The sequence below is a fragment of the Chenopodium album genome, chromosome 5, assembly GCF_948465745.1.
Source record: "Chenopodium album chromosome 5, dcCheAlbu1.1, whole genome shotgun sequence".
In the NCBI taxonomy this organism is placed as follows: domain Eukaryota; kingdom Viridiplantae; phylum Streptophyta; class Magnoliopsida; order Caryophyllales; family Amaranthaceae; genus Chenopodium; species Chenopodium album.
Genome location: NC_137838.1, coordinates 10454210 through 10468023, shown reverse-complemented (window position 1 = coordinate 10468023; position 13814 = coordinate 10454210). Strand labels below are relative to the sequence as shown.

The following is a 13814-nucleotide window of genomic DNA, read 5'->3' as shown; positions in this document are numbered from 1 at the left end:
GTTGGGTTAAGGTTTTTTCTTTTTATTTTTATTAGGGTTTTTTTATTTATTTTAAACCATTAGATTATTGACACGTGTAGTTTGAGGGCCATATTAACGGTTTTCATCCAAAGAACCGTTAAGTGGTGGTGAAATCCATTTTTTGTGTTTTTTTTGTGGTGTTATAATCAAAGTTCTTTTTTTGTTGGTGTTATAATCCATTTTTTGCAAAATTTATGGTGTTATTTTCTAAAAAAACCAAACAATTTTGTGATTTTTTTTTTTTTTGTGTGGTAAAAGTAAAAAAAAATCCTAATTTTTATATGTTAACAGCTAGTTTACAGCTATATACAAAACACTCATATTTTAATTATCATAAATAATGATATTTTGATCATCTATCTTCAGTGTTAACAATTATACTTGCACAGTTAACTACTACTTCTTTCATTATATATTAGGTTCAACTTTGGGGTATTACATGTGAGACATAAATTTTTTAAAAGTTGCAACTGATATGTAACATGAGAAAGTAGTACAACTAACGGCTATCTCTATGGCTATTTTGCCGAATACACCCAACGTTAAAGGTATAGTTGTTGTCAAACTAATCACATCCATGTCTAACCATAGTCACGTCGATTAAAAGAACTATATGATAATAATGACATTACAAATAAAGTTACTTTACGTTACATTTTTCATACATCTTTGGTTATTTTGGAATTTTCCAATAATACTCGTACGAAGTACTTGGTAGTTGGTATCATTAGATATATGGTACAAATATTATAGAGGAACACCTTTAATTTAGGGTTACTTCGAGTAGTTTTCCCATGCAACATAAAAATGAAGACAAGTTAGCGAAGAAGAGAAAGGAAAAAGGGGTTGGGCAAGACTTATAAAGGGTCCTATATATTACAATGATAGCAATTTCATTATCGATCATCATCTTTGTTAGTACTTCTTGTCTATGTTTGAGATTGAAAATGATGGAGAGTTTGCAATTGAAATTCAATTCATGTCTCATTTATTCAGTATTTACCATCCAATATTACCAATTTATCACATACAAATTAATACGAGTAATACTTTGATAATTGAGTTATATGTTAAAGGCTTGTCAAAAAAAAAAAAAAGAGTTATATGTTAAAGGACCAACTCAAACCAAAAAGGTTAAATTGATGGTTGAAGGCTTGAAGCCCATGATCTGTTTTGACTGTTTATATACACTATCACGCCCCTTCACGCAAGAACTTGTTGGACGTGAAGTGTGGTTGCAGTATGACTCATCCTTATACTTAGGGCCTGTTCTCATTGACTGAACTCAGCTGAATTAAACTGAACTGAACTGAATATTTTATAAGAGAAGGAAATTAGGAGCTAAACTGAACTGAACTGAACTGAATTTCAACGTATGAGAACAGGTCCTAGAGCTTAAATTCCACTTTGAAAGGAGGGGATGAAAGGAGGTAGTTGGTGGCTTATGTGATGGTCGGATAAACCAACAACTGAACAACCAAGAGTTTTCTTTAACTAAAGAAGTTACATCAAAAATATTATTTCCTCTGTTTCATTGTTAAAATCCGATGATTCAAAATACACATTCGAAACTAGAACTCGTGGTAGAGATTTGAACATGTACAAATATTACAAACCAAGAAAAGGTTAAGAAAGATCTTCACTTTGTTTTTCTATTTGAATTGTAAAGAGTACAATGAGATGATTAAGAAATGAGTAGGAAATGATACTAGATTGTCATTTTCTTATTATGACATTAAAAGGATAATAAGAATTACCAAAAGTACACATCCCACTTGATAAATGACTAGAGTGAAAATATGTGTTATTGGTAGTGGAGACATGTTATATCATGCCACACACAAATATTTTGTGTTTTTCTGCTTAACTTATATATTTGAGACATGGCATGTGATTATCTAGAAAGTATAATGTTTTTATATATTTTGTAATCATATTAATAGGAGTTATGCTCAAATGAAGCATAATATAATTGCTTCTTTCTTTTGACATTTTGGCAATTAATCAATTATTTAATTAAAATGTTAAATAATAATTCTATTGATATGATTTACTCAAATAGTTTTTATATGTACACCTTGTATTATCCCTTTTCATTTAGCTAGCTAAGTTGGGGTCTAATTTGGTCGGTTTTCTTGATTTGCCTACATGATGAATAACAGTGTTTATCCTGTTTCAAGCCCAATAGATATCTGTAATTAGTACAAGTTGTACTTTAATTGGTGTAATTTGCTTAAATTTTTAAAATCAGGGAACCTATATTAACAAGTGTTATTGTGTTTTATGACTTGAATCTACAACCAGCAACTATTTAAGCTAGAACAGCCCCTTACTCAATGCTCCTTACACTTAATTATTAATCAATTCGAAAACTTAATTTTGTAATACATGGGGTTACAAAAATTAGGTGTATTACTCCATATGACCATATTATTGTAATCGTTTACTAGATCAAAACTCCATTTTGTTATGACCTTAATGTGGTGCTCCTTCAACTCCTCACCCATCCACAGTTCAATGGTTATATGCATGTGGCACAAAAATCTTGTACTATGTCTCTTAATTTTTCTGTAATTAAGAAGAAATATATATTATAAGTACGATTTTATAGGATTGATATAAATATGCATTTTAAAAATTTTATTTTTTTTAATAGAATTTATGAGTACACTCCATTGAAGATATTATTAGTCAAGTTTGTGCATTGGAGTTTTAAGAACCATAAATAATAAACACAAAGTCTTATATGTGGCTAGCCACATGGTGTGTCCACTTCTCATAATCACATATAAGGCAATTGATTAAGTAATAGGGGATTACCGTGGTAAGCAAATGAGGTATGTATTACCTTAAGTTATTTAACTTACTTAAATTAGAAAAAGGGGTTACTTTCTTATATAAGTGGAATTATTCTTTCATTTTTTACAACAAAAAATAGAGGTTACTCGAATGAACAAATGAGGATACTTATTTCTAAATTACTTGATTTCATTCGTATAACGAATTTGGGTTACTTTTATGGACAACATGGGGTTACTCTTATGAAATAATGAGGTTACTCATACATATAAATAAAGATTAATCTTATAAACCAATGTGGCTACACCATACAAGACTTAGGGCATGTTCACATTTATTGAACTGAACTGATTGGAGCTGAACTGAACTGATTGGAGCTGAACTGAACTGAACTAAGCTGAAATGAATATTTTATAAGAGAGGGAAATTAAGAGCTGAACTGAATTGAATTGAACTGAACTGATTAAAGCTGAACTGAACTGAACTGATTAAAGCTGAACTGAACTGAACTGATTGGAGCTGAACTGAACTGAAATTAAGTAAATGTGAACAACCCTTACCCAATTATAAATGATGAGTAGAATTCACGATAACAAAGAATTTAATTATTATAACTTTTTAAACAAACATGATTAAAAAGAATCTTTAAAAAAGTATATCCAAACAACTAGTGTTCTTCTCAATGTTAACTCAAGTCAAACAACTTTCATTAATAATTGTAACATGTTAAAATTCAGAAAAAGTGAAAATAATTATAAATATGAATGATTAAAAAGATTCCATATACGGAGTAATAAAATTATTAAATCTCTCAAATTAAAGGTATTTATTTCAAATGATTAATTAGATTGTAACAACCTTAACTATTCATAATAGGGTAACAAGAAGCTTGAAGTTGAGTATCTAAGTTACGCTAATTAATGATAAATCAATGGCAATATTTATAATTAATAATCTATATCTATATCTATACTTCTATACTTTATTATTAGTATTTAAAAACACAAACCATCATCCTTAATTATAATGCCACATGAAAATTTCATTTTTCATCAATGACACATGTCACCTCATTTAATTTTTCTTTTTTAATCCCCTTTCTCATTAGAAAAAAAAAAAAACTTTAATTCAATACATGTATAAATGTTGTTTGGTTCACTTTCCCCCAACTTAATCATCATCAATTACATAATACTAAAAGCGAATCTGACATAACACTTGTCATGTTCCGATTAAAAATTTTCCCGCCACTTTTTTCTTTCCATTTTTTTTCTTTTTTGTACAAAATCTTCATTAATATTATTTTATATATCCTATGATATTTAACTTTCAATTTGGCAACTATATACGAAATATATTCTATATGCATATCTTTCGTATTTTTTATAATAGGTATTTTTCTATAATAAACAAACACATAATAAGGTAATATATTAGAATAATAAAATGTACTACTCCCGTACTTCGTATCATTCTAAAACATATTTTTTCTTTGAAAGTTTTTTTGCTCTAACCAGGATTTGATAAAACAATTACAATTCAATAACTATAAACATAAATATAAAACAAAATTAAAAAATCATGATTATTAATTTTCATAAAAATTAGTCAATTAAATTTGTAAAACATTGTGCCAGTTATAGTATGCTATAAAATATTGTGCCGGTCAAATTTTTCCAACAAAATAGGGACATATGGGTATATAATTAGGGTCTGTTCTCTTACGTTGAAATTCAGTTCAGTTCAATTCAGCTCAGTTCAGTTCAACTCAGTTCAGTTTAGTTCTGTTTAGTTCAGTTTAGCTCCTAATTTCCTTCTCTTATAAAATATTCATTTCATTTCAGTTCAGTTCAGGTTCAGCTCAGCTCAGTTCAGTTCAGTTCAGCTGAGTTCAGTCAATGAGAACAGACCCTTACATTGCACGGGTTATAATTATAAATTGCATTATCATATAATACACTATAATCATTAAATTTTTGTGTTTTTTTTAATGTTTAATAATCAATAACTTTTGATAACAATATAATATTAATTCAAGTTTTTTTTTTTTTTTTTTTTTTTGTGTTTTTTTGTTTTTTTTGAAAGAAATTCAAGTATTTGTTTCAATTAAAAATATTGTTTTTTTTTTAAAAAATAAAAATAAAAAATTATTGTAGTATTAACATTATAATTCACTAATTCATAATTTGATTAAGTAAAAACCGTGCGTTGCACGGGATTTAAACTAGTTTCTTCTACAATTAAATTTAATTTCCACCTCTTCTTCTCCTTTATATATTGGGTAATGCTATATGCAGCCTTTAGGGCTGCATATAAGCATTTAATATCTTTCCTTTTTTAGTATTAAATTGGGAATTTATCAACATTTAATATCTTTCCTTTTTTAGCATTTAATATCTTTCCTTTTTTAGTAAATCGGTGTAATAATTGTATATTTATTGTCAATTCTTTCCACTTTTAGCTTCTTATATGCAGCCCTTAGGGCTGCATATATCTTTTTCCTTATAGGGTAATGCTATATACATATATTAAAATATAAGTATTTACATTGTATACCTATAAACAACCCGTGCATTGCACGGGCCAAAAGGCTAGTTAAAATTAGAAATCGTTCACACCATCTTAGATAAGCATTATTATCACAACATGACATTAATTGGTTGAATAATTTGCCAATCTTGACATCATTAAGTTCTGTTTTCTTAAAGGTAATGAGTAAATAGTACGATGTAATGTTTGGTGCAATTGTTTGCTGTAAACTACTCCATTATACAGAGTCTAATCTAATGAAATCAGTAAGTCATCATTTAATTGATATAATAATTTTAGCAAATTCTTCTACAAATCTTAGTTATAACTTATAAATATGAAGTATATATTACAACAATTCACTACAATACATAATAACATTATTGATTAATAACATTCAATTCAATAAATAGCTGTATACTTCAAGATAATATACTCCCTAGTCCCTCCCACCTCGTCAAAAATGCACCATTTGACTTTTCATGTTACAAGTCTCCAAAAACACGATTTAAAGTGTACATATTCCCAATTTTGTACACATACAAATTACTTTAAAAAGTTACGGACCACAATGAAACGAATCTAACAAGATTTCATATCACTATATTATTTCTTATGAATTAATAAAGTTTGTAAGTTTTTAAGGGGGACAATGGGACTAGTAAATACATGCATATACCATGCACTTTTTATAGGAAAACACATGCATATATACTTTTTAACGTACAAATTGTTACCCATGCAATCTGAATTTAACTTGAATAGAAAAAAAAAAAAGAAAAAAAAAATCCATGCAACTAGGATAATGCTGTTAAATCATACATTAATAGGAAAAAAAATATATCATCATATACTATAAATGTAGGCCTTTTCAAAACCAATGATTCTTTATTTAGAAACTTTTCTTCACATATTAAGGGCATAAGCTAAGATTGCTAAGATGCCTCATAGTGACTCTCTTCTACCCAAAAGAAGTACATCATTTCCACTACAACTTCCTGGAAAATGGTTGATGAACAACCAAACCATTAAAAAGCCCTTGAAAAGCTATGGAGAGTCAAGTAGTTATGTACCGCGATCTACTAGTAGTTCATGTGTAGGATGGGTCTTAACACTACTCCATGAGTGTTCAAAAACAATGTCACAAAAAAACCCTAGTAAGAGCCAACAACTTCTATGGGTGTTAAATGAGGTTGCTTCCGCGTATGGAGATTGTGATCAAAGATTAGCATATTACTTCTTACAAGCCCTTCTTGCCAAAGCCAACAACTCGGGACTTCAACTCTATAACACCCTAAAAATCGTTGAAGAAAAAAACTATTGCTTTGATACATATGTGAAGCTTATGTTGAAGTTCCAAGAAGTGAGTCCATGGACAACTTTTGGTCATGTTGCTTCAAATGGTGCAATATTGGAAGCCTTAGATGGTGAGAGTAATTTGCATATAATCGACTTAAGCAACACCCTTTGCACCCAATGGCCTATGTTGCTTGAGGCTTTAGCCACAAGAAATGATGAAACTCCACATCTAAGGCTTACACTAGTTGTATCTACAAGCTTAGAAACAATCATAATCAAGGAGATTACCAAAAAGATGGAGAAGTTTGCTAGGTTAATGGGTGTTCCCTTCAACTTTCATGTGATTGGTGGATTGGATCACCTTGAAGAGATCAAAAAAGAAGATTTTAGTTTACAAGATGATGAGGCGGTTGTTGTAAACTGTATTCAAGCTTTGCAAAGAGTTCGAGTGGAGAAAAGAACAGATGTAATTGACATGATTCGATCCATCAAGCCTCGTGTTGTGACTATTGTAGAGGAAGAAGTTGATCTTACATCCACAAGAAGTGACTTTGGTAAGTGCTTTGAAGAGTGCTTAAGATTCCATAGGCTATACTTTGAGATGCTAGAAGAAAGCTTTCTTCCAATTAGCAATGAAAGGCTCAAGCTAGAGAGAAATAGGTCAAGAAATATAGTTAACTTCCTAGCTTGTGATGAGGGTGAAATTGAAGAAGAATATTGGAGGCCAGATAAAGCAAGCCAATGGACTAAGAGGCTCAAAGAGACACTTTGCCCCTTTCACTTCAACGACGAAATTCTAGGTGATGTTCAAGCATTGTTAAGAAGATATAACACTAGTTGGAGTCTAGCTTTGCCACAACAAGAACATGAAGTAGGTATTCACTTAAAATGGAGAGATGAAACGGTTGTTTGGGCTTCGGCATGGAAGCCTATTGCTCCATCACCTCAAAATCCATCCTAGGGCTTTGGTTGGCATACTTCTACAACCATTTCTCTCTATTTATGCTACTTCAATTCAATTATTACTGTGTCTCATTGTTTGAAGGTGATTTATAATTAGTTATTGCCTTTATTTCTTTGGATTGAACTAGTTTATTTGTTTCTTCTTTTCTCTATTACATTATATACAATTCAAGTCTAGCTATATATCTTCAAATATATGAATATTATATAAGAACATTCATGTACTATTACACACATGATCCCAAAATATGTCATGTATATCACATATAATAATGTATATATATCTAGCTAAATTCAATTATTTTCTTCTTGAGTTTATGATGAACAAATTAAAGTTACATTGTTAATCAGATCATACTAATAGAAAACATGAGATCTTTTTTTTTTTTTTGGCCATCACTTACATTTGTGTGTTTTTGTAAACCATCTATATGTTTTGGCTGCTTTGTGTTTTAGCTTTTATTGTTTGAAGGTATTTATTTGCACCTTTTCATAGAAACACAAACCATGAGATCGATGGAATATTTATTTATCCATTAACTACTTAACTTTATATGCCAAAGATTTTATGTCGGCAAAAGAATAACTAACTTTGTAACAAGATATTAAATGTTTTGATTTCACTTGACATACATTTATATTTGATCATGCTTCAATCATGTAATAAATTTGTAAAACATATAATAGCACTATATATTAAAACGATATTTCTTTGTTATTATCTTTTAGATTTTGAGTATTCAATAACTATCAGAGTAGCGGATAGTTGTCAATTATTAGATGTTATAAGTTAGTTGTTACAATAGTAATTGGTAATGAGCGTTCTCAGCAAAAAGAATATTTATTGAAATTCTAAAGGAGAAACTAATTCTAATACTCGTAATTCAATCTGTGTGTCATTCGCTAATAATAATTCAAACCTTTCGGTTATTTTTTAATAATCCAATTCTATAGAAAGTAAAAGTTGTCAAATTTGTTTAATAATTTACTTAGCTTCAAATTGATCAAACACTAATTGCTAACTTTTTTTACAGAGGTGAAAATCCAATTACTTGATTAAGCTGTCACCCAAAAAAAAATAAAAATAAAGAGTGAAGCTCACAACAATCATAGAACCTTGAACCTTTTGTAAATATTCTCCAGCATATGACCATTGAACTACCTATGGAAATTCTAAATAATAATGCTAGCTTATTTGTTATATTCTTAAATTGATATGAGACTCTATTAATTTTTAGGCCCTGTGCAGTTGCTCACCCTGCACACCCTAAGGGCCGGGCCTGATACTACCTTGCCGAACACAACACTCCTATTATTTTATTTGTGTTGTGCTTATTAACCTAATCAAAACGTCAAATACTATTTTCTATATAAATTAATTACTACCGCAAAACAAGACTTTTACAACCTTTGGCGTTTTCTTTATTTGAGGGGGAGGGCCGGGTAGGGTTTGTATTTACGAAAGCTTTAGAAAAGATCATGAAAGAAATAGGGAATAGAATGGTTTGGTTAGATTCATCAAAATATGAAATTAAAGCTATAGTGAAGCAAACAAGCCAACTCATCAAGCTCAAAATTTTACGTGCTCAAGTACTTATGGTCGAGTTTGACGTACAATGTCTAATCTAGATACTAGATAGAGGCTATATATTTGCTTATACTTGGGTTATTCATTTGGAATTTTCTTGCATGAATCTATAAGTCTATTCAATTAGTTGCAAAAGGTGCAAAAAGGGGAAAAAATTAACACATTATTTGTAAAAAAAAATGCTTCATTTTGTTCTACTAAAATACTTGTTGCATAGCCTACATTATCCGTGCTAATTATCGGTAATCTAGTCATTTGCATAGCCTACATGAAACGTAATAGCATAAGTGCATAACCCATTAGGCAATTAGTATTGTAGGATATTATGGACTGCTTTATGGTCATTCTAAACTTAAGTAATCTTTGTCGCTACCCGTGTGGTATTGTAGGATATTATGGACTGTTTTATGGTCATTCTAAACTTAAGTAATCTTTGTCGCTACCCGTGTGGATATTGTAACATCTTCTACCAAACGTCCTAGCTTGATTAATACTTCCTCCATTTTCTTAGTGTCAGAACAGCTTGACCGTTATATTTGTCAGTGTATAACTTTGACTAATAATATCTAGTGAAAGTATGTCAAGTTTTTTTTTTTTTTTTTTTTTTTTTTTTTTGAGGGAAGAAAGTATGTCAAGCTTAGATGATGGTTAAACCGTTTTTTATGTTCAAATTTGCCATTTGAAAAGTTTTGAATGATTATTTATGGTATTAGAACTTAGAAGGTATCAGTAGGGGTATAAGTAATTCGGTTTGGATTTTTTTTGAATTCGGATTGGATCAGTTTGGAAAAATTAAAAAAATATGGATCCATTACTTTAAGCCCATTTTTTTTCAATGTATCCAACCACTATCCCCTTTCATATATAAACTTTAAAAAAAAAACCTAATTCTCAATTCTCCATTCTCAATATCTTACTCGCTCACAAAGAATGTAGTTAACAAGAAATGATTGTAGGAATTCTAGGTAAAGTTCGGGTTTTAGTTTGAATGTTGCAAAAGAAGGGAAAAAATTTCGTTTTGGATTGGATTCTAATTTGAAAAATCGAATTAATTCGGTCTGGTTTGGATTGGATTGAATCTTAAATCGGTTTGGATTCGGATTGAGATTTCCAAAACCGAATTATTTCTAAAACCGAATTATTTCTTTGAATTCGATTTTGGCTATAATCCAAACCGCAAACCGAACTTTATTTCACCCCTAGATATCAGTACTCCATTTCATTATTTTTCCAACTGTAATTGCCAAGGCTTTACCTAAGCCAATCTATTGTTGTGGAATTTATATTTGAATTTGAGAGAACTTATTTTCAAGTAGCAAAACTTTTTTTTTTAAACCTCTGAATTTATTTTGTAGTTCGCATGATATAAGTCAGAGAAAAAAATAAAATAAATAAATAAATAGACCTTTAACTAAACAAGTCCTAACTAGCTATTTTAGAAGAAGAAAAAAAAAGTCCTAACAGCAACAAAGAGTATGGAATTAAGGATGGGAGGATGGCCAATGACTTGTTTTTATCATTCCAAATTGAATCTACCTTACTTCAACTATAGTCAATCATTTTCATCCTAAATATTTATCCACATTTTTATATGGTCTAGGTGCAATCAAATCAACTTCGAGACTCAATTGAATAGTCAATTATATATTTATATATGTCTAGTCAATTTTATAAGGTCAATCACATTCTTCTTTCGTTTTTTACCGAAACATTTAAAATTTTGTACGACTCACACAAAATCTTCTTACTGCCTTTTATGCTTTGTACGTAAGGAAAAATATAGTTATGTGACATCTTGTTATATTCATCTCAATTTATACACTTTTAAAATAATATTTTTATAATTTTCACTAATGTGTAATTAAAGATATAAATGATATAAAATGTGCATTGACAAACATAAACCCCAAACACTGCGGAGTAAAATAAAAAATGAAAAATTACAAAATTTAGAGTGCATAGGAGAAACTCAATAGATTGAGAGTTTGAGACCAAAATGTAAGTATAGCTCAAGAGTTAAAGCTCAAAAGGCCCAAGAAGCCCAAAAACCGAAAAGCCCAAAAAAAAGAAAGTTGAGAGTTTTATTAACCCTTTTCCATCCCCTCAATTAGGGTTTTAGATACTCGACTGCGGAACTTCGGCATTTCCCTATTCTCTGCCTTCCAACCATGGTACTCTTTCTCTCTTTTTCTCTCTCCTAAAATCTTCAATTCAATTGCTTTGTTTCTTGATTCAATGGTATTACTGCAATTTAATCTGCATTTATCATGTATTTTATTTTTGCCAAATTTTCTGCTGTAATTTTAATCTTCAACTTGCTGTTAGGTTTTGATTTTGATTTTGATTTTTGCTATTTTTGAAACTTTTAATTTGTTGAAATAGCTGTTCAGAATCAAGCAGATTTATAGTTTAATTTTACAAAATGCTATGTTATACTAAATATGATTAATTTGATATTCATCTTTTTTAGATGGTGATTCTGTTGATATTGAGATTATAGCTATTGAATTTTTTTTATAGTTGATATGATAGTTTTAATTTCTGATTTAAGTACATAAAATATTTCTAGGTTATTTCAAAAGTGTGATTTTTGCTGGGTTTATTTGGGGTTTTTCTTGTTAATATCTTCTAATCATATTAGTGGTTGTTGAGAAATTGGTAATTAGTATTGTAATCAGATGAATTCTGTAAAAAAAAAATGTGAATTTATGTAATGGGTTATTGATTTTGTTGGAATAAGTATTGATAAGGTCTAATTTTGTGTTTATGATGAAATGCAGCCGAAGCAAATTCATGAGATAAAGGATTTCCTTCTGACTGCCAGAAGGAAAGATGCGCGATCTGTGAAGATCAAGAGAAGCAAGGATGTTGTTAAGTTCAAGGTCCGTTGCTCCAAGTATCTTTACACTCTTTGTGTCTTCGACTCCGAGAAGGCTGACAAGCTCAAGCAGTCTCTTCCCCCTGGTTAGTGCCTTGTCGATTTTCCTCGTCCTCTATTTACTCGTCTCTGCATCTTAGATTGTTTTTTGGCTGTGTATTTGTATGTATTTCATTCAATGATTTGCAAGTAATGGCTATATGAAGATAAGATTTGTTTGATCTTTCTAAATCATTGTGATTCAATTCCTTTTAGAATACGCATGCTTTGTTGCATATAGTCTTGAGAGGTAGACTGTTGTATCATCAATTTGATGCTTGTTACAATTTAATTCGTTGGCAATTTCTCCTTTCGATTCTAAAGAGTGGACAATAGAGAGGTATGAAGGAAAGCGGTATGCCCTAGTATTAGATGGCGACAAATTCTGTAGCCTTTGAGTGATACCAATCCGTCATAAAGTAGAATTCTAGGCTATGTCTGATTTTTTGTTCGTCACCTAATTAAGTCACTAATACTCCTTACATTGTGTGTACGTTAGTTTAGAATCTTCCTTGTAGAAAGTTGGAACTTTTATACAGGATGAGGCGATAGGCTGAATGGATAAACTTTTGTTTAAAGTACACTGTTGCTTTAGGTGAATTTTGTGATCAAGGCTATGGGAGACGAACAAACCTTTCTTTTTTCTTTTAATGGATTCTTTGTATGTAAGTTATCTGGGTTTTTTTTTTGCTTATTTTCCTCATCCGTTGTGCAGGTTTGAGTGTCCAAGATCTTTAAACGAGAGGAGTTGCTGTTTTCACATAGTAACTGTTAGGCAATTAAAACCAGCTGTTTTTGTTTTATCAAGTTTTGCTATTAGTGGAATGTTTTGTAATCCCTTTTGAACAAGCTGCTTGAGAGAGATGATTTTGGCCCCTAAACTTTATTGTATTGACCTTGCAATATATCAACACATTCTTCTGGTTTAATGAATTTATTGCTTTTGATTGTGAAAATGGTGTATCGACCAGTTCTGGTAAAGCCTCCTTGGCTTATAAATGTCATTTTGCATTACATTTTCTGTTCGCAGTCTACGACTGACTGGTTAATTCTTTGAAATGCGATTGGTTGCTGCTACTGATCTTGGGACTGCACAGAACTGCTTAGGTTTTTGCATAGTGAATTAAGATTTCTTAGTATGAGAATGATTGGATTAACCTCTGGGATTTCAAAATCTGGAAAATTTCAGTATTGACCTAGTAAATCTTTTTTTATTAATGCTCTTATATAAAGCCATTGAAGTTTGTTAACCGAAATGGCTAAAATAGTCTGTCTTGTTATAGAACTAGAGCTATCAATAACGTTGGCAATTTGTGAGTCTACTAGGTCTAGTCTCTAGATAGATGATAACAAAATGTTAACACAGACCAACAAGAAACTTGATATGACAGTGCTGTCTAAAACCTAGGTGCTGTTATTGATCCCTACCTGAATTGATCGTACTTGAAACCGACTTGAAAATCTGATTTGACGACTTTAATTCGTGAGCAAGCATCATCTCATCTTGTGCCAAGTGATATTGATCCATTCATGACGACTATTCTTTTGAAAAGTTATAAGGAGAATACCTGTGTATTTGTGGCATGATATTTGAAGTTTTGAACCAACACAATAGTCTCTGTTATACCTTCCCTAACTCCTCCCATGATCCCTAACCTTCTAAAGCGATAGCCTTTCGGTCTTGGAGCTTGCCACACT

General features: G+C 30.5%; 1 pseudogene; it reads left to right on the top strand.

The window, feature by feature from the left end:
* The first annotated feature begins 6150 nt into the window (after positions 1-6150).
* Positions 6151-7609, top strand: LOC145630408 (protein SHORT-ROOT pseudogene; annotated as a pseudogene).
* The last annotated feature ends 6205 nt before the right edge of the window (positions 7610-13814 follow it).